The following is a 26,366-nucleotide window of genomic DNA, read 5'->3' as shown; positions in this document are numbered from 1 at the left end:
CTTATTTTAAACTTCTGTACTGAGATGTTTGACTCAACTTGCTGATTACGGTGTAGGTCTGCCCTGTCCGTGTGTGTGTGTGTGTGTGTGTGTGTGTGTGTGTGTGTGTATGAACAGTTAACAAGTGACACAAAGTATGGAGAGCAAGTTAATAGAGAATTACAGTTCAGAAAGATTTCAGGCTGAAGCACTGAAGTAAAACCATTAAAAAGTAGAAATAGAAATCCATTTAGGACTTCAGAAAATTGCATTGCACAGGAGTCCAAAATATGGACAGCAATCTGTCTTGGCATTTTTTCATGTGAGATCCAATGTGTTAGTCTATACCAGGCTTGCTGTGAGTCAAGCATGACTTCTTTTTAAAAGATAGGAATACAGCCTCATCTAGGAGAAAATGCTTATTGATTTTGTTTTGTTCTGTTTTTGATGCAGGGTCATATAGCCCAGGCTGGCCTCAAAATCAGAATCTTATCTCAGCCTCCCTAGTGCTGGTTTAACAGGTGTGCGCTACCACCTGGCTGAGAATACATATGTTAGTCATGCAAGTCATCTGTATACATCGATAGCTCGCCATCTTTTGAAATTAATGTTTAATTCCGGGTGTCTTTGTTGTTTCTAAGTGGCACATTGCTTGGCAGGATTCTGCACAATAGAGTAAGAGGTCTAGGATGGTGAATAGAATAAACCATACTTGCAAGGGAGATACCTGGAAAGTTGCTCTGTTTTGTTCCAGGGTCAGATCTGATTACAATGCCTAGATCTATCCAGTGTCAGAATGGCTTGCCTTATGGAGTGTGGACACTTTCCCTAAAGTTCTTAGCAAAGAGGTTTTCTAGTACTTGTTGAGAAGGCTTGTAGATAGGCTCTGAGATCCTACTGCACTTGGCAGTCCTCTGGCATCAAATATTTCACAGCTCTGGAAGATAGTTAGATAGCTCTGTATTCTGAACAAATTTTGTCAAATAGGAAGAACTCTCATACTTTTTTTTAAGCATACAAACTGCTCAATCCTTGTCATCTTTTTCTGATGCTTCTCGTTTTAAATGGGGAGAACATTCAGGCAAAATAAAGTCTAGATATCTTTATCACACTTTGACTTAAGCTGTAGTTCTGATTTTAGCTGTTTGTGTTCCATGTTTAAATAACTTAGTAGATGTTAAGCTTAGTGTAGAAAAATTATCACCTGAAAAGTGGTATTGTAGTAAGTATAGTTTAGGTCAAGACCATTGTTCAAGCCCGTAAACTTCACAATTAAATTTTAAAATTCTATCAGTAAAAAAAATTTCATACTAGCAATTAAATTACATGCATAGGACTGGGGGTGTGTCTCGTGGTAAGAGAACTGCCTAGCAAGCACAGGGCCCTGAGTTCAAACCCTAGTACTACAAAAAAAATAGAAAGGTACACAAACACACACACAAACACATATGTGCTTTGGTTGTAGTTACAGAACCTTCACAGGATGAGATGAAAAAACCTTGTAAATATGTTTTCTATATACCAATGAATCATCTTGTATTGCCCCCTAGGGTGTACATGCCTTTGGAAACCATTGTTCTTTGTCATAGAATCTTGAGAGCTTTGTTTCCCATTTGCTTTTAAGCTAAAGAGTTTTGGTAGCTCACAGATACATAGATCTTTGTAAATCAATGAAATGTAAGAGTTTGTACTGTATATAAAACATGTTGCAAAACTTGTAAAATGCAAGGCACAGTATGCCTTTGAAATGTACACTGGTAGAGGGTACATAGGAACACTTTCTGAACATTTAGTGAATAGTTTGGAATATGATATTAGGACTTAAATGAAGACAGGACTGGAGAGAGATTTGCATAAACATGCATAAAGATGAAGCCTTAGAAACAGATGATATCTTTAAGGCAATATGTAGTCAAAAGAACAAATAAGCCAAGATTAAAACTTTGGAAAGCCCTCACTTTTAAGGGATGGGTAGAGAAGAAGCTAGAAGTAACTAAAAGAGAATCAGGATAATATAGGTTCTCAGACATCAGAAGAGCTTGGGCAAGGACCAGGTAGGTAGTCCAGTGCACGAATTACCCTTCGTCCATGAGTGCCTGAATGGGGCAGGTTGATAGTTAAGTAGTTCTCCAGAGCAGTGCTCAGCATTTCCAGCGTTTTCTCTGTAGCAAGGGAGTATGGTTTCAAGGAAAACCAACTGAAGGCAAGGAAAGGGCAGATTAGAGCCCTGCATGGAGGAGCACGAAGTTTCATACAGCAAACATTCAGGAACAGGATCAGGGCTTCCTGCAGACAAGACTGCAGCCCTAATGACCTATTAAACCTGTCATCTGGCAGAAGTGCTCACAGTTCAGAATGTACTGTGGCCTCACTTTTTTAGGTTCGGTATACTTAATTTATGTGTTGGCCAGATTATTTAGAAATGATTCTAACACATCTAAATATATCAACCTGTGTGACTTAACCAGTGTTTTAGCCTTGAGACTATTTTTTCTATGTATAGAAGAGTATATTTACATACAAATATATAATTTTGTGTAAGTTATTAAAATATAAAACAATTTTCATGGCATGGAATTATATGATTATAGAGGTTATATGCATTATCAAATATCAATTATTCTATGTCACATGTATACAATATACTAGACTTTAATGGTAGGATGAAAACAGAACTTCCCTGAGCTACTCTGACTGTAGGTTGAACTAGGAAAAACAACTGACCTTGTGCCCTTTTCAACCAACAGTTTAAACCCTGAGGTCCATTTTACTAGTTTAGTTAAAAAATGTGGGCTGGTGGAGTGCTCAAGTGGTAGAGCACCTGCCTAGCAAGCATGAGCCCCTGAGTCCAAGCCCCAGTACCACCAAAAAAATAAACAAAAGTGGTTATTTTCTTGAAAGGATTCCTGGAAGTGGAATTTCTGGGTGAAAAGCAGGCAGGGAGCTTTCCCACTGGCTGTCCTTTGACCTAGTTTACAAGGCCAGGTTTCCCATGGGGACGTAGTGGGGGACCATTCAAATTCTCTGGTCTGAGTTGGCAAGTATTGCAGTGTCTCTGGCCCAGCTTCCATAGCTCTAAAGCCATTTCCTCCCTTCTCACAGTACACTGCTGTGAGAAGGACTTAAAAGATGTGAAAATGGTTTTGTAAATAAGGCCCTTTGAGGTGTGGTGCTGCGGTTCTCCAGGGTGGGGTGCCATGTGCCACTGTGGTTTGCAACTATGAGAAGCAAGTTGTTAGCTAATGTTCATTTTACCAGTTAGGATGGATTTGAGGTGATTCCTTTAAGAATATCACTCCCTAGCAATTCAAGGTGTTTTCTTGAGAGCAAAAAGAACCTCTAGTTTTAGCCAGCAGGTAAAGATGTGTGGGTTTGATTGGACGCATCTCTGTGTGTCACACATGGATGTCACATGTCAGTAGGGAAATGTTTGAGAACCACTGAGATGTAGGATAGTGGAGACTTCCTCAGGCTCTCGGTTCAGTGCATCACTGCCTTTTAGAATTCAGCCTTGAGTTGTAAAGACCTCACCCCCTGAACCTCACTGTCCTCACCTCTAAAATGAGGACAGCCACCTGCTTTACTGAGTAGTAGTGAGCAATTAACTGTGTAGCTAAACATGGTAAAATTTTTTTAAAAGGGAGTGCAGCCCCTAGAAAAGGCGGCTGCAAAAATACATTGCTGGACCAAATGTCTACTCTGCATAGGTATAAATGCCCAAAATAGAGTTTTTCAATTATTAATAGTGAGAAATGTATATTTTAGCTTTGAAATGGCCTGGAACTTTTCTTCATAGTATCTGGTTCTGTACAGGTCTTAATGGAGGTACTTTTTAAGTTACAACAGTAATTTATGCTTCATGGTAAGTAATTCAAGCAATACAAACAAGTAGCAAATTAGTGAGAGTCCCTTTCCCCATCCATACCATGGCACTAGTTTTCCTTTGTTTTTGTTTTATTTGGGGTTTTTTTGTTGTTTGTTTTGTTTTGAGACAGGCTCTCACTATGTAGCCCAGCCTGGCCTTAACTCTCTCCTGCTTCAGCCTTATTAGTGCTGGTATTAAAGGCATGGGTGCCCCACTACGCCTGGCCAGAGTGGGTTGATTATTTTTGGTTTTGGTTTTCAAATTCAAAATGCCACCATTTCTCTTCCCCTTCCCCCGTCCTTACACTGTGTGAAGGCAAAATCTCTAGACCAGTGGTCCTTATACTAACAAAGACTGCTGTTGAACTAAACTGGGCTTTTGTGATTTAAAACACCTTAAAAGCTCCAAAGACAGGCTCCCTAACTCAGTATAAAACCAGAGTTTAATTGAGCTGTGTTATGAAAGGCTCTAATAATAGAGCCTGCCACTTGAAGGAAATGCCACAGCCCACTGGTACTGCAGAAGCTCCCCATGTGAGGGAGGCCCTGCAGCCTGATGTCACAGTCAACTCTCCCAACTCCATTTACGTAAGGAGTATTCCATGGCATGATTATATAAAAGGGGAGGTTGCTGGTGTTTTCTTGTTTAGTTCTTAAAAATCTGTAGGCCTAAGAGAATAAATCAACCTGACGAGGTCCTTGTTATTATTCCCAGAACATTCCAGGAAGAAGATAGATTAAGAGGAAAATCTTGAGTTTCAAAGGAAATAGTCATCAAGACAAAGAAGTGACCTTTATGTGTAAATATAGGGCTTTGGCTGTTATGTTCTAAGTTGGTTCTTCATTATAATAATCTAAAGTAAAATAAGAAAAAGCTTAATGGCAAACATTTTCACTTAAAAGATTGAAATTAGTCTGTGCCCAGAGCTGATTTTCAGTGATAACAACCTGTATGGCTTTGCCAAAGACCATGTTGAAATACTCTAGCCTGACCACCCCACATGATGACCATGCCTTAGCCACCCTGTCCTCCATCTCTTTCTGGCCTTGCAGAAGTAGGTCCTTGCTGGACCTGCACCAGCACAGTGGGCAAGGCCTAGTCAGGTAAGCCCAGTACCTGCTAGTTGTTAAGCTCGGTATTCAAAGTATTCATCTCTGTCTGCAGCAACAAAGTAGTCAAATGGCACAGCAGTAGATAATACAAAACCCACATTGGGTTCTTTTTCTTTGTTTTAAATACTGAATGCAGGGATGTGATGTATGGCTTACGTGACTGAAAAATGGCCAGGACACCAAGCCTGGGGAAAAAATACCCCTTCTTGCCTAACTCTCCATCCCTGTCTCTTTCTCATACACACAGATTTTCTTCTATTGCATCCTGAGAGGACACGGCCCATTTTGCTTTGTCTTTTTGTCTAAAGTGTGTTCCTTAAGTCTTAATAGCAGTGCTAGCAGAACATTGTCAGTGTTGTTCTCCTTCCTGAGCTGCTCTCTTAACATGAAGATCCTCTCCCCACCCCCACCCCCCGCCCTGCTTTCTTTTAAGGAAAGGCAAAATGAGATTCTGACTTGCTACTTTGTCTATCAGATTTGTTTTATTGCGCCTTTATCAGGCTCTCAAAGATGAAACACATTGTTGTTTTAAGTTTTGGCCATTTGGGAGATGATTGTTTCTTGTCATTTGGAATCAAGCAACCTAATTTTCTGAGCCTGGAAACCTTAAATATTTGGTATCTGATTTATTGAAGGGTACCCAAGGGACTTTGGAAAAGTACCATGATCTTGCTGAGTTTCATTATAATGGAGACAACACCTACCTTTCATGGTTGTTTTGAAGCTTAAATAAGTCACTTATGTATATAAGATAATTTGCTCAACAAATAATCACCCAGTGCCTTCTGTGGGTTTAAGCAGTTTACAAAATAGACAGTTTTGGTATTCATGGAGCTTATGCAGTGTAGGAATAAACACATGCTGACTTCAGTTGGAGAAGAGGAAGAAATGCACTAAGGTCACAAAATTAGAGTGCAGTTCTGCCTCTGAAGAGATCAGGTTTTATTCGCCACAAAATTAATGAAGCTTTGTAGATACTAGCAGCTACAAATATAATGTCATTGGTGCCAAGACAATTGGTAGTAGTTGGTGACTGATTGCTAAAGGATTTATAGAACCTGAGAATAAATACCAGGCTGCTGTTCTGTGACATGGTCCTGAGAAGTGTATCAGTAGTTACCCATTCTACTAACTCCCATGGAGACAAATATTAAGTGAAATTTGCATCCTGGATAGTAAATCAAATGCCCCCTGCAGGTAGGGTTTGTTGTTTTGTTTTTTAATCTTTTCCAGTGGGAGGCCATGTTTGGAAGAGGCATGAGAACTGATGGATTCATACGTAGTGTCAAATAGGGGAGTTTTTTTCCCTAGGGCTGGAGGTGTACCTCAGTGGTGAAGTGCTAGCATTTGTGAGGCCCTGGATTCATCCCCAGTATGGCAATTAAAAAATGAATAATAATTTCAGAGTTCTAATATCCCTGGAAGCCAATGCCAAAACTGAATTAGAAGTGTAACAGAAGGCTTATGGTAGAGCACCTACCTAGTAAGTGGAAGCCCTGAGTTCAAAACCCAGTACAAAAGTGTAATGGGAAGGAAAACCCTATGAAAGATAGAGGGCGAGAGAGCAGGAAGAGACTAGGGCAGCCTTCACACCTAAGAAGGGAGTGCAGACTAGAGGTGCTGGAAAAGAGTATAACAGGTGTGTACCACTCTAGATAGGGCACTTATCACATTCCCCTCAGGGGACAGGTAATCTGGGCCTTGCAGGCTGCAGAAACAGCCAGTACAGAGGCCCTGAGGCGGGAAGAAGCTTCATCTTCTAGGAGTAGAAAGTGTCCCAGTGTTAGAGTGAAGAGAACATGCCGAGGGCATGGGATGGCATGGGATGAAGTTTTTTGATGAGCAGGAACCAGATGAGATGAGGCTTTGTCAGCCATGCCAGGCTTTTGGACTTTGAATGCAGAGAAAGGAATTGGAAATGTCCTGAGTAGGGGAGTGAGGTGATCTGATCATGTGTGCTGAGAGACTTTCCCTGCTGTGTGAGGGGTGTTTGGGAGGGAGCAGATGCAATGGTAGACCAGGAGTAATGTGTAATAATAGAATACAGATGAAAGACAGTAGAGACTTGGACCTGGCAGGAGATACTTCAAGGTTGAACCCACTAGACCTGCTGATGGCTTCTCTGCATAGAGTGAGAGAACAGGAAGAATCCAAGGTGCCACTAAGGTTTCTGACTTAGCTGGCTGCTTGATGATGCCCTGTTACAGAGATTGTGGAGAAAATGAGAGAAGGAACAGATTAGGAGTGTGTGAGGAAATTAAGAATGCAGTTTCAGGCATGAATTTGGGATGATCATTGCTAAATGGCAAAAGTAAAATAACTGTACTTGAAGCACATGTTCAGAGGTATATATGATCCTGGAAGAGAATTGTCTGAAGATAGAAATTCCATATTTGTCAACATGTGGAATGTCTTCATCCCACTGAATTGGCTGAAGTCACTTAGGAAAGGATTTTAGATGGAGAAGTGAAGAGACTCAGCATCAGGTGCTGAGGAAGCCCAACATTCCCAGGTGAGGTGAGGATATAGGAGGCAGGAAAAAGAAGGTGGACCTAGAAGCTCAGACAGGAGGGCCTTCTCAGAAAGGAGGATGAGATGGAGAAAAAGTCCAGCAACCAAGGGCATGGTGGACAGCTTACCACATAGGAGATCAGGAGGGAAACCACTTGATCTCTCATTAAAGAAGGAATGAGATGTGGGAAGCCAGAGCGTGTGTAGGCTTCTCTTAAGAGTTCTGTTGTGCGAGGAACTGAGAAATGGGCTCATCACTGGAGGTGAATGAGTTAAGGAAGTCTGGTTTTTATTCATTCATTTGCTTAAGATAGAAGTTGTAAAACAATATGTGGACTAAGTCTTCATCCCTCTTGTCTAGGAGAACAAAAAGGAAGCACAAAAACTGCCCAGCCACTGGGGTGAAGAGTGCCCAGGTCAACAGGGCTCCCCGGGTCTGGGCAGTCTAGTGACTGGTACACATGCTTCCCATGGGCAGGGGGAACCTTGTGAGGATAGTCTTGAGTGGGGTCCCCTCAGATGTCTCTGACCTAGGTCTGAGGTAATGAAGCCAGAGCTCCTGTAGGGATTCTGAGTGGTAACCTAAATAAGGCCTGCCTTTCAGCTCTATAGCAGTCTAACAATAGGAAGAAGAGGCTTCTTCCACCATCCAAGGGCAGCAGCAGCCACAGGAAAGGACAAGGTCAGCTCTGGGCCTCAGGGACATTAAGACTGACCCTAGGACAAGGTCTCTTTCTGAGATACAGCCGCACCATTAACTTCCTGCCAAGTAAAGCTTGCTAGCTGCCAGCAAAAAGCATCATTGGGAATCAGCACAAAAAGGGACCGAAAATTGATTGTCATTAATTTTGTAAGGCTTTCCCAAGCTCTTGATCTCTTGAAAGCAGCCAGCCTGGGGTGCAAATGGTACTGCAGAATGATGCACTCCTAGTAAGGGCCAAAGCTTGGCCTGCGAGGACAGGAAGGTGTGTGCTGTCAGGTTTAGTATCCTCACCAAGACTTTTAGCTGAACTTTGAGAGGGTGGAAAAATGACCCAGGTGAAACCATAAACCTTGATGTTCATAAGCAAATCTTTGACATGGATAAAGAGCAATTGAAGAACCCCTGAATTTGTGTAGAAGAGCAGGAGGAAGAGGTGAGGAATGAGATACCTGATTTCAAGTTGGGAGGATGGAAGCCAAGGGAGGGGAAGGTGTTAGCCTCTGAAGAAACCATGCTTACGTAGCCATGAAACGGTTCCACCTAGAATTTGGAAGCCCTGATATAAGGGGTAGCAGAGAAGCAGTGTGTATCCAAAAGGTATCAAAGTACACAGAAAGCCAGAAACCTGTGTGAAGAAGCATGATATTTGGGTGGAGATGAAAGGCCAGCAGTTTAAAATTGCGGAACCAGTGGCTGCAGCCATGTTCTAATCCTGCCTCCAAACCAGGACAGGCAAGTACAATGTACATATGTGTGTCCTCTCTCTGGGCCTTTACTAGAATGTTCCAGATGCAACGATCAAGTTGCATTTGATCATTTTTTTTACTTGACAATTTCATATCTGAAATGAATGAAAATATGAGGGTCTACTCTCTAGATGTAATTCTTGCCAAGAGGCAACGTTGTATCAATGTAGAGTTCTCGTTTACATGTAGAAAAGGTATTAAGATTGTCAGTGGGAAAGTGGTGCAAAAACTGTCAAACAGAAATGAGCAAATGCTGCACCCAGGTTCTAGCTGAGAGAGCCTGGGTCATTAGGGAACTCACTCTGAGGTGGAATGGAGATACTGGGTCCAGGAGACTTACTGTAATAAAGGAAACATTGTAAAAAGTTTATACAACTCCAGGTATCATTCCATGGCCGAAAGGTAAAAAGGGAATATGGTACAAGAGGGTTGGAGCCCTGAAGAGAGCAGTCGTGTCACACCATCAGACATGATCAGTGGGAACCGGAAGCAGCCTTGGACCCATGCCCCCAGCTCTAATAGATGAGCCACTGGCTTTTAAAGCTGAGGCTTCCTGTGTTGGAGAGGGATTGATAAAGAAAAATCCCAGAAATGGGAACCTTCCAGAAAACAGCTTTGTTAGTGTTTCCCTGCACCAGCATGAGATTTTCCTTTTAGATCTGCTGGTCAAGGTTAGCCCTGAGCTCTTAGCAAACTCCATTCTGAAAGTACTAAGCCTTGCTCAAGGTGTGGTTTCGGGGGTTACGAGACAGAATGTACCATTGGTTAAGGCTGTGGCCTTGAAGTGCAGTGGGCCTGCACTTCCGGAATGCAGATTACAGTCCCTCACCCACCTCCATTTCCAGCACATTTAGAATACTAAAGGAGGGAAGGAAGGGGGCTGCAGGAATTGGCATTTTAAATGAATTCTTAAAGGGATTCTAACCAAAGAATCACTGAGGTAGGACAGCTGCATTTCCTACTGCGCAAGGTCCAGTGAACATATGGGCTACGGCACGAAAATCCTTTTTATCAAAGCTGGCTGCAACAGGCTATCCTGCTGAAGCAAGCCTTTGGTTAGATTTACAGAGATCTCAGCTCTGCAAGTTACAGTCACCTAAAGAATGTTTGAAAACACACAACCCAGATCAATTAAATCAGGACCTCTGAAGTAAGAACCAAACATGGTTGGTTGTTTTGTTTTGTTTTAAATACTCCATATGGTTCTAATATGTGACCAGAGTCAAGAATCATTATTTTTTAAAATTTAGAAAAATACCTCACTTTTTAAAAAGCCATATTCTATGTGATACCTATTTTCATGTGAATAAGTAACTCCCTTTTTTTCTCCATCAAAGACAGCATTCTCAAAATTACAAAAGATGAAACAAATGTGGTTAAAAGAGAACACTATTGTAGCTATACAAAATACAATTTTATCTCTAGGCCCTAAAAACTCATATTCTGGTCACTGAAAAGATATGCAGATATATCTGAATACTGATATGTTCTTAAAGCATATGACAAATGATGGTGGCCAAAAGACAAATCACAGAAATGTCAAAAGGCAGCAGACTTATGGACAATATAAACCAATAAGTTTGACTCTGTTTCCTGGAAAAACATACAGAATCCTTAATTAAAAATGCAATTTGTAGCTGGGTGTGGTAATCCCTATACACACACACATAATCTCAGCACTCCAGTAGGTAAAGCAGAATTGTGAATTTGAAGCCAGACTGGGCTACATGGTGAAACCCTGTCTCAAAGAATTTGCAATTTGTGAGACTAAAAAGAAGTCAGTGAGGAAGAGTAGATCATTCCTGTTTGGATACCTCAGGGGTGCTGGTGATGGCAGTTATCTCTGCATCTGACAAAGTCACTCAAAATAGCTGTGTATTATCTAGTGGAGAAATGTAGACCAAGTTATTGCTCAGTTAGGTGAATTTACAGCTGCTTCAACAACTCTATCCAAGCCTCACCAACAATGGAATGAAGTTAACCTAGACTAAGAGGGAGCTCTAGTCCTCTGCTTCCAAGATTCTTTGCAGCTATGGCTGTGAGCCTCTTTATTTATGGAAGCGAATGTTAACATAAAGAATCTTGTGCAAAGTGTTGCTATCCTCCAGCCCAGGAATGAGTGTGTGCATAGGCTTGGAAGAGCCAACACAGATCTTTCCACGTTATTCCTTTCCAAATCTCTCCCCATAGTATGTAAAGTAATATACAGCAGACTTGGCTTTGGCTTATTGGTCTCTCTGTCCATCCTCAGCTGTTATTTTCCAGCTTTAAGTTTGGTGACTCACTTGTGCTCAGTTTTGATCCAGACAATAGAGAACCATTTTAGCAAGAGCTGCACTGTTATTTTTATTCCCCCATAGATGTCCAAAGCCTGCTGTCACACAGTGTGCATCCACATTCTCTGCCTCCACAGTTTTTGCTGGCGAAGTTCACCAACTTGGCATTGACCATACTGGACTAAGTGCATTCTGCAAACACAGCCAAAGACTCAATTTTGGAGATCTTTGCTTCCCAAAGAATCCCCTGTGAAAAACCCCTTTGTTATTCCAATCAACTAGCCCAGTTCTCCAATCACATGAATTTCCTGGAATACTTTTGGAGAGAATTAGATATATTGAAGAGCTAGTGATTCCTTTACACTGTCTTTATTGCCAGTGTACACAGAGCTAAACGTATTCTCTGAATATAAATCATTGGGGTAAGAAGGTAAGATTTAGTCAGGAAGTTACATTTGTTGGACTTTGAGTTCAGCTGCCTGCATCTGCAGCATGCAGGTGGCCCACAGCACCTACATTGTAGGTCCAGGCAGGAGAGAGGAGGAAGGGATGTCCCTTCCCAGAGGCTGCACGCAGTAACCCCCGCCCTCCAACAAACACACCAGCTGCAAGGAATCTGGGAAATGTCTTTTATTTGGGGCACCCAGTAAAAACTGAGACTCTATTATGAGAGAAAGAGGACAGACGGGGAACGACAAGCAGGGTTCCCAGCATATTCCTGGAAAATAAACATTCTCAGAGAAGGGGCAGAAGTGGTCCACGGAGGGAAGACATCCCTTCCTAAGCATGACACGGACATCAGGAAGCCATGCGACAGTCAGGGGGCCTAGCTGCTTTTCCTTTAGAGGGCAGTGGTTAAGCTAGAGGGAAGATTCCCTTGGTGGCCTGGAGCTGGAGTTCCTGCCCCCCCCCCCCCCCCGCCTCATTAGCACATAATAGGGCACTGAATAGGGGCTTCTGGGTAAGGAGCTGGCAAAGCTAATTAAAAGGAGAAACCTGTTTTCCACATGCACCTCTTCACTATGCACACACTGTGCTCCTTTGTCGTTACATGCCTCGCTTGTCACCAAAGCCATCAACTCCTGGGTGTGTTTCTTACACCTTTCCATTTAGCACATTCTCTCAGCGCTCCTCCCTTTTATTCCTCTAGCTTCTTAAAACAGTTTTCTGGAGCATTCAAATAAACCCACATACATTCCCCTTCCCTCACTTTTCTTTTTTAAACAAAGAATGTTGCTTTCTGTTACAGGAAGAAGGAAGGGGGAGCCCAAGACAATTCTGTCCTCAGGTCCACATGGCGGACCTCAAGTCAGCATTCTCTTTCCACCTGTGTGGAGCTGTAATTAGTTCAAGTGGGAGGTCTGTGCCAAGAAACCGCGCCACATCACAGTCCCGATCTGCAGAGCGGATTTCTTCCCTTTCTAACGAGATTTCAAACTGAATCCCGCATGTAGCTTTGGTAAGGAAAGAGTGAGTGTTAGGCACTCAGTCACTGCCATACTACGATGGGAGCCTTGGCTGTGAACTTGACCCGGAGCAGCAAAACCCAGTGTTTGCAGTACTGTGTGACTGACAAAGCATTTCACATGCATTGTCTCCTGTCAGCCGCACTCTCATTCTGCTAAGAAATAAGTAATGTCACCCCCATTTGGGGGATGAAAATATCGAGGCTAGGAGTGAGAGAATGAACCAAAACTGGGCCCTGTCTGTCTCTGCGGGGCTGATGTAAGATATCCAAGTGCTGGCTGTGGTTAAAAGAGAATGAATGTCTATTTTTAACACTGTACTCCATGTTCTTTTCTTCTTTCCATAGCCCAAGACTGTCCTAAACTTTGAATTGATAGGATTCTTTTCCACACTCCGCTAAGACAAGCTTTGAAGTTCTTTTCTGCCTCTGGGTCTTGCTTTGCTTTGAGATCAGGAAGGCAGGCACAAATGTTTCCCACGTAATTTCCTGCTCTTGTTGTTTAGCCTCAACCTGAAGATTTGTAATGCCACAATCTGCCATGGTAAGGAAAGCAATGCTCATATATCATCTATTTAAGAATCAGATATTTGGTGGGCGCCAGTGTCTCACATCTGTAATCCTAGCTACTGAGGAGCCTGAGATGAGGAGGATGGCAGTTCAAGGCCAGCCCAGGAAACAGTGAGACCCCATCTCAACAAAAAAGCTGGACATGGTGGTACACACCTATTACCCCAGCTATGGCAAAAAGCATGAATAGGAGGATCATTGTCCAGGCCAGCCAAGGCATAAAGCAAAGACCCTGTCTCCAGAATAATGAGAGCAAAAGGGCTGGAGGTGCAGCTCAAGCAGTAGAGCTCTTGCCTAGCAAGTATGAAGCCTCAAGTTAAAACCCCCTAAACACCAAAAGGAGGGGAGAAGAGTCAGTGATTTAAGATTAAATGAACTATGTATAAATATTGCCTGTCCAGAAGCCTTCTGAATATTTCATTCTAATGGAAATGGTGAGTGTTTTTAAGCAACATTTTCCATTACAAAGCAATTTGAGAAGGGGGAGAAAAAACGCATAGAGTAACAAGAATTGTTTTTTTCTAGGTAGACAGTTTTCACAAAAACTGCTAACCAGCTTTAAGATGCTAGAAAATGTATTTTATATTAAAAATAGCAAAGAGCACAGTCATTTTAAAGAGGTTTGGGAATAAGAGTAAATGTTGAAAAATTTTGAACATATATCTGTATATCTGGATGAAAATTTACAAGTTTCATAAAATTTAGCAAACTTTAAAACAGTGTCACTTATCATATAAAATTAATGCAGTTGAAACTCAGCAGTTGACTCATAGCTCCCACATTCATCCTCAGTTCTCTTTAGCTCAGGTGGTTTTCTTTAAAAATTAGTGCCGTCAGCTAAGTGGGACTATTTCCCACTCCTACCCACAGAGAAAAGTCCTTTTGTGAATGTGTCAGCTCCGTTCTATCATTGCATGCCGTCATGGAGTCAGCAGAGGCAGGCTGGCTGTCCATACTCCCATCAGCAGCAGAGCACAGGAGCAAAATCCAAATCAATGATCCTTAAATCGCCATCCTTTTATCAACTTGCCTATGGTCACACAGCTGGTAATGGCAGGCTACTAGACCCAGGTCTGTGTGACTTCCTCTTTCCTCCTTCACCGCCAGTGCTTCACAGACAGGAGATGATCTGCCCCAAATCATTTGTCCCTAGCTCTTTCCACAGCTCCCCAGTGCTGCCAGTCAGCAGTGCCTTCCCCTGGTGCCATTCTTAAACCAATGAGGAGGCAGAAAGCCTCCAGTTATGCGAAGCCAGCTCTCCATGCCTCCAGATCTTGGACTCCATCTTTGCAGTCTTTTTAGGTTTCTTAAGACAGAGAATACTTCCTTCTCCATCTCCTGCCATTTGCTTTCCAGTTACCTTTTTCACACGTTCACTTTTAGTGCCCCTTTTATTCAAATGGAGTCCAGCCGAGTGGTCCTCCTCCGTCATGCTCTTCCTGTCTCCCGGCTGGAAAACCCAGTCACCTTGGTCTCTCCTCCACTCAGCTCCCAGCATCCACTTAGACTCCACTGCTCACTGTCTTATACTGGACTGTCAAAACATCTTCTTGAATCACCTCTCCAGGGATGCTTTCCTAACTCCAGTAGCTGCAAATGTCTAGTTGTCATTGGTCTGTCACCCCTAGAGCAAGAAGCTCCACCCTGGATTCTGGTTCTGTGATACCCCATTGGCAGTGACTTTAGGTGTAACACGTAAACTTTCTGCTTCAGTTTCTCCACTTAGTAAATGAAGATGCTGGAGACCATACTTCTCCAAAAAGATGCCTCCAGTTCTAGGCCTCTGTGTCTCTTACTCCATTCTGTCCAACCAACTGCATCCAAAGAAAACCCTGGCCATCTTTCTTTTTCTTTTCCACTGCAAAACGCTTAGTTGCCTCCTCCTTTTGCATAAGTTCTAGTCTCTTCAGCCAGCTTTCTGGACCCTCTGCTGATTGGCCCTATCTCAGGTACTTAGAAATTGCTTTTGCTGAAATGCACTACCTCCTCATTTGGGACTGAAAATGCTCAAAGAGTAACTGAAAACAGGCTAAAACTTGGCATCCCTGCCTAATTTTGTCTGTCTTTGCTCTGAGCCAGTCTCTCTGCAGTCACGTTAGCCACCTTGGAATCCAGGACTGCTGGATAAACACTATATGACAGGAGTAGAAGCTACCTCTTTAGGCTTCAGTGACTTTCTATGGTGACAAGTAACAAGGCCCTGACTGACCAATTCTAAGATAATGAGTCCCCACGGGCCACACCTCTGACCACTGGACCACACCTGTCACTGGGACTGCTTACTTATCACGTGTACCTCTCACCCCATGCTGTAATTCTTCTAGCTAAAACTAAAGCTCATGTCAGCACCCGGAGATTGGACTAAGTTCTGTCATCTCTGTTTGGCTTGTTGGGAGGAGCGACCAGAGGTGACATGTGGGGCCCATGGAGTTGGGCCTGTTACAGCTCCACACTGTTTATCCTAGCTTCTCCTGCCTTGCTGTTTCCCACAGCCTACTCTCAGCTAAACTCAGCGACTCCCTTCTTGTCATACTGTGCCAGGCGTCCCTGTCCCTTTCTCTACAGCACTAGCACTTTTGGCCTTGCACCATAGATAGACATATGTCAAGGCTGAGAAAACTGTCAGAAGCCGGGGCCACACCTTCTTCGTCCCAGTCTTCCACACAACATCTAGCACTTAGTAGGCACCCAACTGGAGCTGTTGAATAAATGTATCCAGCCCAGAATTGCACTAGAATTTTTTAGCCATTGCATCTTATTCTTGACTCATACTGGGCTTCCAGTCAAATAAAATCCTTAAGTCTTTTTTTTTTTTTTATGTAATCTTTAACTAAGCTCATTCTCTTCTAGTCTTTTGCTTCCTTTTTAATTGCTATTTAGGACATTGGGGTTAAAGTTTAATTTTCATCCATTGTTCTTGTCTGTACAGATCTTCCTGGTTCCTTAGTCTCTTACCTAGTTTGTTGGTTTCCCAACAAACTCGTTGACACTGTTGATACAAATGTTGACAGGAGAAAACCCAGTAGCTTGCCAGCCTGGCACCTCATTCTGTGGCTTGACAGCAATCTCAGCAGTCTTTGGATATAGTTTTTCAGCATCTCTGACAAGCCCCTCATTGGGTTATAATTCATCAAGTGTACAGACAGTGAATAATCATCTCTTCATTCGTTCAGCTCATTTATTGAGAACCAGCCATGTACAGGACAGTATACCAAGCACTGTATAATATAAAACGGTGATTATGATTTGGCCCCTGCCCCTCTTTGAGCTGCAAAGAGCAAACAAGACACATGTACAGACAAATGGAGTGCCGTAGAACGTGAGGCAAATCTTAGGAAGAGGGTCAAAAGAGCACTGGAGAGTAGAAGAATGGAGAGTCCTGTTTGCGTGGATCCTTACAGAATGACTTGGAGATAGGGTACAGGCTAAGCTGCTGTGACTGACAATCCAAAATACAGAGCTTTGTGGGGGAGGAGGATGTTGGGTTTGATTTTTTGAGACAGGCTGGTCAACCAAGTTCTACATTCTGTTTCATTCTTTCGCCTACTTTTGAACTGATATTCAGAACTTATTTGTCTGTCTCTGTGTAGCCCAGGCTGGCCTCAAATATGCAATCCTCCTGCCTCAGCCTCCAGAGTAGCAAGAGTCCTACAGGTGGGCACCACCATGCCTGGCTATCAAAATCCAGCGCTTTAGCACAGTGGCAGTTAATTTCCTCTCCACAGTCAGGGTAGACAGGTGGCCCAAGTCCAGTTACTCTGTTCTCCTCTCCTTGTGTATTCAGGGTGACTACTTAATTCTCACTGTCCCCCAATGAGAAGGAAGGGAGAGACCAAGGCATACCACTTGGTCATTGCAAGGACATACCAGGAAGTCTCATCCACAACTTTTATCCTTGTCACACTGGCCTGAGCTTAGTCACATGGCCACCACCCAGCAGAAAGGGAGTCTGGGAAATAGTCTTCCCCTGGGTGGCACCATGCCCAGCTAAAACTCTTATTGCCTTGGAAGAAAGGGAAAACAGACAATTGGGAAGACAATTTGGACTACCACGAGACAAGAATTCCATGTGAGCCAGGCGTTGGTGGCTCACGCCTATAATCCCAGCTACTTGGAAGGCTGAGATGGGAGGAATGCTGTTTGAAACCAACCTGGGCAAATACTTTGAAAGACCCTATCTCCAAAATAACCACAGCAGGGCTGGTGGAGTGGCTCAAGTGGTAGAGCATCTGCCTAGCAAGCGTGAGGCTTTGAGCTCAAACCCCAGTATTGCCAAAAATAAATAAGAACCACAGCAAAATGGACTAGAGGTTTGGCTCAAGCAGTAGAGAGCCTGCTTTGCAAGTGCAAAGCCCAGTTCCATTAAAAAAAAAAAAAACCCACATGAAGAGAAAGACTGCAGACAAAGGTGCTGATTAATTAGTTATCTGTCAGCTGAGTGAATGTTACAGGGAACATAGATCTATAGAAAGAAATCAAAACTGTTAAAGAAAGAATGGGTTATCTTGAGCCACACTTCACTTCTGAAAACAATGAAGAGGAACTGTCAGGAATTTATACTTAGAGGTAGAGGAAGGTAAAGGTCAGCCTTGGAGGTGGGCCTGAGAGGACAGGCTGTGGAAGCAAGCTACAGCACAGCTGTGATAGAGAGCGTGAGAATGAACTGGAAGAAAGGAGGGTGATGAGAGAATAAACAGGACATGGCTGTGCACGTGTGCATGCATAGGTGAGCCGTGAGCCCTTGCAGGAGCACCTGTGTGTGTCTCCCGGGAGGCAGCTGGGGACAGGGCAGGGGAGGTCTGGGATGGGCATTCACTTGATCAGCATAGAGATTCTGGAAGTCCAGAGAGCACTTCCTCGCTGCTGTCAGGAGTGGGCATCACCCAAGAAGCAGAGCCTGGATCTTTCCATGTAAAACACGGAATGTCACAGCAGGCTCTGCTCATGAGAAGGCGTTTTGTTCATGCAGACTGTTTTTTTCTCACTTTGTCCCAATTTTCTATTCTGCTTGAATTCAGTAAAAAGCATTACTGAGTTTCAAAATAACCTGAGTTGTCTCTCCCTCTTCTCATTTCACCAAAGGTATTTAATCTGTTTGTTTTAAAAATGCAACTGTTCTCTGGATTTATGTATGTTCTAATAGGACATGTTTTGTGTAACAATAAAAATCATTCCCTTTGGAGGATGCTGTTGTTGCTTTGTGTCCCATCCAAGACTGACATTTCACATCTGTTAAATAGTAGCGTTTTCCCCACTAAGCAAATTCCAAAGCAAGAAAATCAAAGCCTGCAGCTCCCACCAGCCATTCAGGGCTAAATTTTAAAAAATGAGCTGTAGCTGGACAGTGTTGTCAAGAGGCCCCTTCAGGTCCCTGAGGGAGAAGGGGATGTAAATAAATGGGCCTCAGATGGTTACCCCTTTGGCCCCCACGTGTCTATCAAGGACACTCCTGTTTGGAAGGCAGAGTGTCCCTGGTATTAGCATTGTAACCACTTCCTCCTCCGATGGAGTCGGAGTACTTGGTATATGCCAGCCTCTGACCTCAGGATTTGTCGCATTATCTCATTTGTACCTCTGTGGGGGCAGGTTCCTCTTTTCTCCCATTTTGTAGGTGAGAGAATGGAGCCAGAGAGGCTAAGTGGCTTGTGCCAGGTGGCCAAGATTTGAGCCTCACTTTGTTGGACTCCAGGCTTCATGTCTACATCTTACTCCTTAAAAGGTCTGATGCTGCATAAAGACTTTGTCTCTGCCCCTCAGACCCTGCAAGCCAAGAAATGATGTCACAGAGGGAGGACTTGGAGGAGGAGGAGATCGGTGGGAACCAAAGCAGACAGAATATGAGCCTGGGTCTGAAGGTGGGTGGCTGGAACGGAATAGAGAGAGCTTTTCAGGAAAAGGAAGGGGAGATGGGGGTCAGAGAGCATACCAGGCAATTTCTGGACCTCCAGCAGGCCAGCCTCGCTGCTGTGGCAGACACAAGAGTGTAGGCTCTGGAGCCAGGGTGCCTGAGTTTGTCCCAGCTGTGTGGCCTTGGCTGAAGTAGTTAGCCTTTCTCTTCATCAGTTTTCCTATATGCAACAGGAGCATAATAATAGCATGTACTGCAGGGAATTATCTTGTGGCTGGTAGATATTCTACACTTCCTTTTGTTTTGTTTTGAGACATTGTCAGGCAGGCCTTGAATTCATGATCCTCCTGACTCAGCCTTCTGAGTGCTGGGATTACAAATGTATACCGCTCCTTGTTTTCTTTTTCTACCCAATAGATTCCCTAGTTTTTAGCTGTGCATGTGACCATCCAGAGTAATGACTATACTTCCCAGCTTCCCTTGCAGCTATGTGTGGTCAATGAAGCAACAGCAGGTGCTAGGGGGTAGTTACTGGTGAAGGGTAGCTGGCATGTACTCTTTGCTTCCTTTTTCTTCTTTGTCCCTTCTTCCAGTTTTTGCCTGGAATGTGGTCATGATATCTGGCATTCTAGTTGCCATTTTAGACCATGAGAATGAGTGGAATGGACAAGCACTCTAAGGATGGTGGAGCCTAAGCTGGAAGAGGCCTGTATCCCAGAGCAAAGCAACCATACCAGTCCTATACTTTTACATGAGAGAGAAATAAACAACTATCTCATTTAAGACACTATTCTTTGGGTCTTTACTCATGGTTGAACCTAACCTTAACCTTTATAACATACTGAACACTTAAGGTGATGTCTGCACATAGCAGTCATTTCAGTAAGTGTTGGATGAATGTTATTTTTATTTTGTGTCAAATAATTGGTAAGATGAGGTCAAATTATAGAAGAACATGAGTGAAAGTCAAGGAGAGAAGTTTGGCCTGATAGGAGGCAAAGCTTATATTTGTTACTTGTAAATTTTGACTTGAGAAAAATTAAATGGAAGGGACCCATAATCTTTACGACCATCCCATACAGACAAAAAGCAAGAGCTATGGAAATCAAAGAAGAGAATTTTACCAGAAACCTCAGCTAAGGATGGTTATTAAAATTGTGCCTATGACTGAGCTCTGAAATTCCTGGCTGCAAAGATAGAAATCTTTTCAGGCATTTGAGCAGAGATTAACCATTGTGTGAGGACTTTGTGAAGTGCAGGACAGATTGGATGGCAAGAAAGGTTGCTAAGCAAGCCATTGTAGGATCCCAAGTATGAAATGAGGACCAGGAATAGCAGTGGGATAAAAACTGGGATCAGAAGACAATCCAAAAGGAACTTTGAGGACCTGATGAGGAACCACTCCAGATAAAAGAAATGCAATGTCAAAGATAACCTAAGTTTCACATCTGAGCAACTGCAATAGTGAGACGTCTGCTACTAGAATGCTGTGTAACAAATAATCCCAGGTGCCCAGTGCATGAGAACAACAGCCATTTATTTATTATTACTCTCCTGGTGGCTGCACCAGGCAGGCTCAGCTCCAGGCTCCTAGTTGTGTCTGCTCCAAGTGTCTCCAGGCAAATTTATCTTGTGACAGATGGCAGAGATGCAAGAGACTAAACCAAGCTATGGAATCATGAGCTCACTTCACTTCCACTCACATTCTTATCAGCCAAAGCAAGTCACGTGGTTCAACCCAAAGACAAAGGGGCGTAAGGGTCCTGGCCAACTCTACCAGGAGGCATCACAAGGTAACACAGTGGGAGGAGAAAAGTCAGTGCAATAATTCAATCCACCACAGCAATTAAATAAGAAATGATATCTTAGGCTGGCAGAATTGCTCAAATGGTAGAGTGCCTGCCTAGCAAGCGTGAGGCCCTGAGTTCAAATGATAGCCTAGACATGGAAGTCTGGGATGTCTGGGTTCCTAAACATCTGCCCCTATGATGTGACAGGCACCTGGGTTCCAGTTCTAACTCTGGACACACTCCGTCTCTTTCATGTTGCTGTTTTCTGCCATAGATGTGAAAACTAGACAACCAAGTTGACTTTATTTTTTCTGCTAGGTCTACTATCCTTTTCCCTTCCCCTCAAATACTATAGCTTAAGGATCCTGTTGTCCAGTAGTTCCTGAAATCAACCTTGCAATTGACATTCATGGATCTACTATAAAAACAGCTGTCAAAAGCAGACATTCTACAAAATAAAAAGACTAGAAGGAAAAATTCCAAAATGTTACTACTAGTGATGGGACTTCAGGTTGTTTCTAAACTGAATTTTCTAAACTTTCCATAATGCACAAATATATATTTTTATTATTTCAAGTACTTTTTAATGATTTTTTAAAATTCTTGTCATTGGTTCAACTCTCTATTTTACCCATCCTTTTCCAGTAGATCTATGAATGAAAATTATACCTATGGAGACTTAATTGTCACAATGGACTTACAAGCCATGCCTTCCTGAAGGAATGTGTTCTTACCGGTGGTAGCTATTGTCCACTATACTAATTATGCTAATTAATACTAATTTCAGAGACATTTGTTATGTTTTTGGCTCTCTTTTTGGTTATTGGTAGGAGTATTTTTAGTTTGAATACAAGAGAGCAAATAGTTTCCTTCTTTTTCTTCAGTTTGTTATTGTTTTGGTTTTGACTTGTCTAGAAGCTAAGTCAGACACCAAGTAGCACAGGAAATCTATCAGTTGACATACTTTCAAAATTCCTATCAGCCTTTCTGGCCCTTGGTCATGGCAACACCATCAAACATCCGCCAGCAGGCAAAGATCCACCTGGGAAAGAACTGTGCACTTAGGGTCATGTTTACCTGAGTCCTGATTTACTCTCAGACCCCAGGACAGCAGGTCTGAATGGAAGGGTAATCTTGATTATAACACAGAAAGCCCTCCCCTCTCCCCTGCCCTCCCTCCTCTCTACTACTGAGTTTCTTCCGTCACTCACGTAAAGTTTCTTAGTCACCAAGTCACTGTCACCATCTCCAATGCTAGATTTTCCATGTGCTTTGCAGCCCTACAGTCTGGCTCCATTTTACTCCTGTGGTGACACTGCTTTGGATGGGTCATAAGCTATCTACTTGTTAAGTCTGAGTTCACCCCTCTCAGCTATGAGTGAGATCTTCATTTTATTCATTATTTTTCCTTTTCTTTCTTTCTTTTCCTTCTTTTCTTTCTTTTTCCTCTTTTTCTTGCAGTGCTGGGGATTGAATTCAGGGCCCTGCCCATGCTAGGCAAGTGTTCTACCACTTGAACCACATCTCCAACCCTTTTGGTTTTTAATTTTGTTTTTAAGATAGGGGTCTCATTACTTTTTCCCAGGCTGGCCTATAACTCAAGATCCTTCTGCCTCTACCTCCTGGGTAACAGGGATTACAGGAGTGAACCACCATGCCTGGCCATTAATCATTCTTCACAGTCTTATTCCATGCTCTTTTGGTTCTCCTCAGCAACCTCTATAACCATTCACATTCCTCTTCCTCCTGCTTCTTCTTCACCTCAGCCCATACTTGCTCTCCTGGATTCCTCCTCTGCCCACTGATTTTCTCACCCCCACACTCTCTCGGTGGTCTGATTCTTCATAGTTTCAACTGTGAGTCACGTGCTGATAACTCCAGCCCAGACTTTTCTTTCCCCTCTGATTCATATTTCCTAGAGTTGCTGGTCATCACAGGGGTGTCACATTGGCCTGAAACTCACCAGGTCCAGAGATGAATTTATTATATCCACTAGGAATTTGGTTCTGCTTTGCTTATGCACAAGAGAGATTAACAGCAGGATTGCAAGGTGCTTCCTAGAATCAAGGGGACCACTGAGCAACCTGGTGTCTTGACTTAAATTTGAGTTCCTGGGAGTGAATTTAACAGGGCCAGCTTGAATCAGAGTCCCACTTCTTGATGTCTGTTGTCAGAACCGAGTGGAGCTAGAGCTATGAAAGGTCCCAGACAGACAACTTTGCTTTGTCTTCTACATTCTCATCCCTGCATCTATCCATCTACCCTAGCACCTGTTTTCTTTCTCTCTCTCTCTCTCTCTCTTTTCCTCCTCCTCTTTCTTTTTTCTTCTCTCTCTCACTCTCTGTCTCTCCAATCTCTCATGAAGTCCTGAGATTTGCTCTTAAAGTAGCTCTCCACACAGTTGCCTCCTCTCCATCACTTGGACCTCTATCTTAGTTTGGGGTCTTATTATTTCTTACCTTTATGGCTGTTCCTCCTCCTACAAAGTCTCTTTGTTTCTAGTCTTGTCTACTTCAAATCCACTTAATAGCCAGGATAATTACCTAAATCCAAATCAGGTGTAATCCCAGGACTTGTGAGACAGATCTCAAGTGAGGAGGATTGCAAGTTCCAGGCCAGCCTGTGCTCCATATTGAGTTCTAAGCCAGGCTGGGCTATGTATCAAGACCATGTCTCAAAAACCAAATAAATAACTAATTAAACAAACAAATGAACAAACCCAAATCTGACCATGTGACTCCCCTGTTCAAGCTCTCTACTAGAAGGGGAGTTATGGGAACTGCAATCCAGGATTCTTGATATAAGAGACAAATCCTAGGGCCTGGCCCCTACCTACAGCCCTTAACCCCTGTCTTTGCTTATGGCAGTCACATTCTTTGTTTATGGTAGCCCCTCTGCCCTGAGGGGCCCTCTTCTCTCCCTATCACCGTATCTCTAACCTGCCTATTAGCTACTCCTCCTTAAAACCCAGTGGAGACCTCATAATCCCTGGCTGCCTTCCCTTAAGTCTTTCCTGGCAGCTCATGTTGAGTTGACGACCCCTTCTTAGTGCTCCCACCATGCCTTGAACATGTCACCATCACTGACCATAGCCTACTTTTGGTAAGTGTCTATTTTCACACCTCTTTTATGCCTCTTCTACTATCTGTAAACTCTTTAAAAAGCAGGGACAGGACAGAGTATATGGTAGGTACTCTATAAATGTTTTTGAATGATTACTGACTTTACTAAATCTTACAAACTCTCTGGGTCTCAGCTCCCTCATTGCAAACAGGGGATAATTACCTAATCATGTTGCTAAATTAATTGAGATGTATGAATGAACTACATTGCTTGGGGGCTGGTTCATAGTGAGGGCTCACTTAAAAGTCACTTCCTTCACCATCACTCATCCTCTTGCAAGCATTTTAATGAAAAGAGAAAAGCGCTCTTGGTATCATTTATTTAAATATATGTCTCTCCCACTGGAGTGCATGAGAGAATGGGGACATAGCAGGTGTTTAACATATATTTTGAGGATAAAAGAATAGCTTCTCTATATGTTTATTTGATTATTCATTTGCACCTTCAATGATATTAATAGGTTTTTTCCCCTATTTCCCAGTCTTCAAATTATGCTTTGCTTCCTTTTTCGAATGAGCCAGAGCTAAGGAAAGGATGGAGGCTGAGCTACTGCACCAGCCACTGTGCCACACAGTCAAGGTGTTGCCTGGCCACCCTGCATCCCTAGAGAGGCCATCTGCAAGTGTACTGGGAAGGGGATCAGTCCCATGTCCACATAGTAAGTGCATGAAGCACGGGCTTTACACGCATTGGCTCATTTCTTTTTCTCCTAATAGTGCTAGGACAGAGATACCATGTCTGGCTGTATCAGGCAGGGGCTTGGCAAGGCACAGATTAGCCCACTCAAGCTGGGTAAATAAGGAGAGTTTAGTAAAGACCTTATATAAAAGGAAAGAAAAGGGCAAAAAAAAAAAATCTGGAATGCATAATGGGATATGCCAGGGCCAGCAATAGCTGGAAGCCCTCATCTTTGAAGGGATAGAGACAGTCACCCTGGAAGGAAGGAGCCAGAGGCCTTACCTCCCTTCTGTATGCCAGGGCTCCCCACTGGCCAAATGAACCAGAAGACAAAGGAAACTGATTGATGTGGTCCTCCATGAGCTTCCAAGCTACTGGAAGGAAAAGAAGATTTAAAGGTGGCTCTGGAAGAGCAAATATGACCAGTACAGCTGGATGAGACCGTGGGAGCAGATGGAACCCAGGGGCCCAGCTCCCCCTCCCCCTTACCAGTGTCACATGACTCTTGCTCTGGCTGCACATGCTCAGTAATTGTGCTTCTGTTCTCACCATTGAACCCTAGCTAAACTGCAGCACTCTGGGTTGTACCAGAAGTTTTCCATGAGGACCTATGAGAAGGCCACATCAGCAGAGGAAAAATGGGTGACCCCAAAACAAAGAAGCAAGGCAGCTCCTCTTTGTAAACAAACATATACCATGGTGCTCTATGAGTGGGGACTTCATTCCAACAGCACAGTTCAAATGAACTGGCCACAGCAGCTGGGTTGGAGTCGCCTCTTGGGAAGTGAACAGGCCAAGGCTTCATCCCATTTCTGTCACTAGCTAGCTAGATAAATTTGGACCTCCTCTACACAATGGTCATTATAATACCCAATGAGGGTGTTGTTCGGGTTAAATAAAATTTGCTTTGCCTACATTAAATGTTAACTATAACCATATTGTGGTAATTTCTGTGGCTTTGTGCACCATAACATTTTTTTACTTACTCATCCAGCTGTGGAATCCTTCAAGAATGGATACTTTCGTTTGGGGGTGGTGGTGCACACCTGTAAGCCCAGCACTCAGGAGACTGAGTCAGGAGAATCATGAGCTTGAGGGCAGCCTGGGCTGCATAGTGAATTCTAGGCCAGCTGAGGCAACATAGCAAAAAAAAAAAAAAACATACTTCATGATACCTTATAGTCATCTATAGTTTTGTCACATTTTAAATTTATGTTTCCAAGTGCTTTTTCCATATCATCAAACATGATTGTTCCCAAAGCCCCAATGATTGTGAGAGGTTATACCACTATTACTCTGCCTATTTTCAAGATGGAGAAACTGACATTCAAGGAGATCAAGTGACTAGTTCAAGGTCAGCCATGACTGAGTCAGTCATGGCACCCCACTGGAAAGGCAGCACCTGCCCAACTTGTCTCAAGGCTCTTGACCTCGTTGCTGTTCAGAGGGGACAGCCACACACTCAGGCCTTACTGGAGCAGTCACTTGGTTGCTGGTGCTGAATCCCTTAACAATGTGTGTTTCATGGAATTGTGATTATGTCTTTGGTTTGTAATAAAGGACATCTGAGCTCTTCTTCTAGCTACACCTTTGGGCAGGGGCACAGGGTGCCAGCCGTTGGGGTGGTGGCCCCACTCCACTCACTGTTCTCCGTCTTCCACCAGGCACGCAGCCCACTCCTCTGCAGCTTCCTGAGGTGG

The 26,366-nt window shown here is 43.3% G+C and overlaps 1 long non-coding RNA gene across 2 annotated transcripts; it reads left to right on the top strand.

The window, feature by feature from the left end:
* The first annotated feature begins 23,585 nt into the window (after positions 1-23,585).
* Positions 23,586-25,604, top strand: LOC141421357 (uncharacterized). Of its 2 annotated transcripts, none has more exons than XR_012445949.1 (2): positions 23,586-23,967; positions 25,229-25,604. It is a non-coding gene; the product is annotated as an uncharacterized lncRNA (long non-coding RNA). The 2 variants fall into 2 exon arrangements; XR_012445948.1 differs by having other exon boundaries at positions 24,967-25,604.
* The last annotated feature ends 762 nt before the right edge of the window (positions 25,605-26,366 follow it).

Source organism: Castor canadensis, chromosome 3 (assembly GCF_047511655.1).
Source record: "Castor canadensis chromosome 3, mCasCan1.hap1v2, whole genome shotgun sequence".
NCBI classification, from domain to species: Eukaryota; Metazoa; Chordata; class Mammalia; order Rodentia; family Castoridae; genus Castor; species Castor canadensis.
Note: the sequence above shows the minus strand (reverse complement) of the source record. Positions and strands in the feature narration are given on the sequence as shown.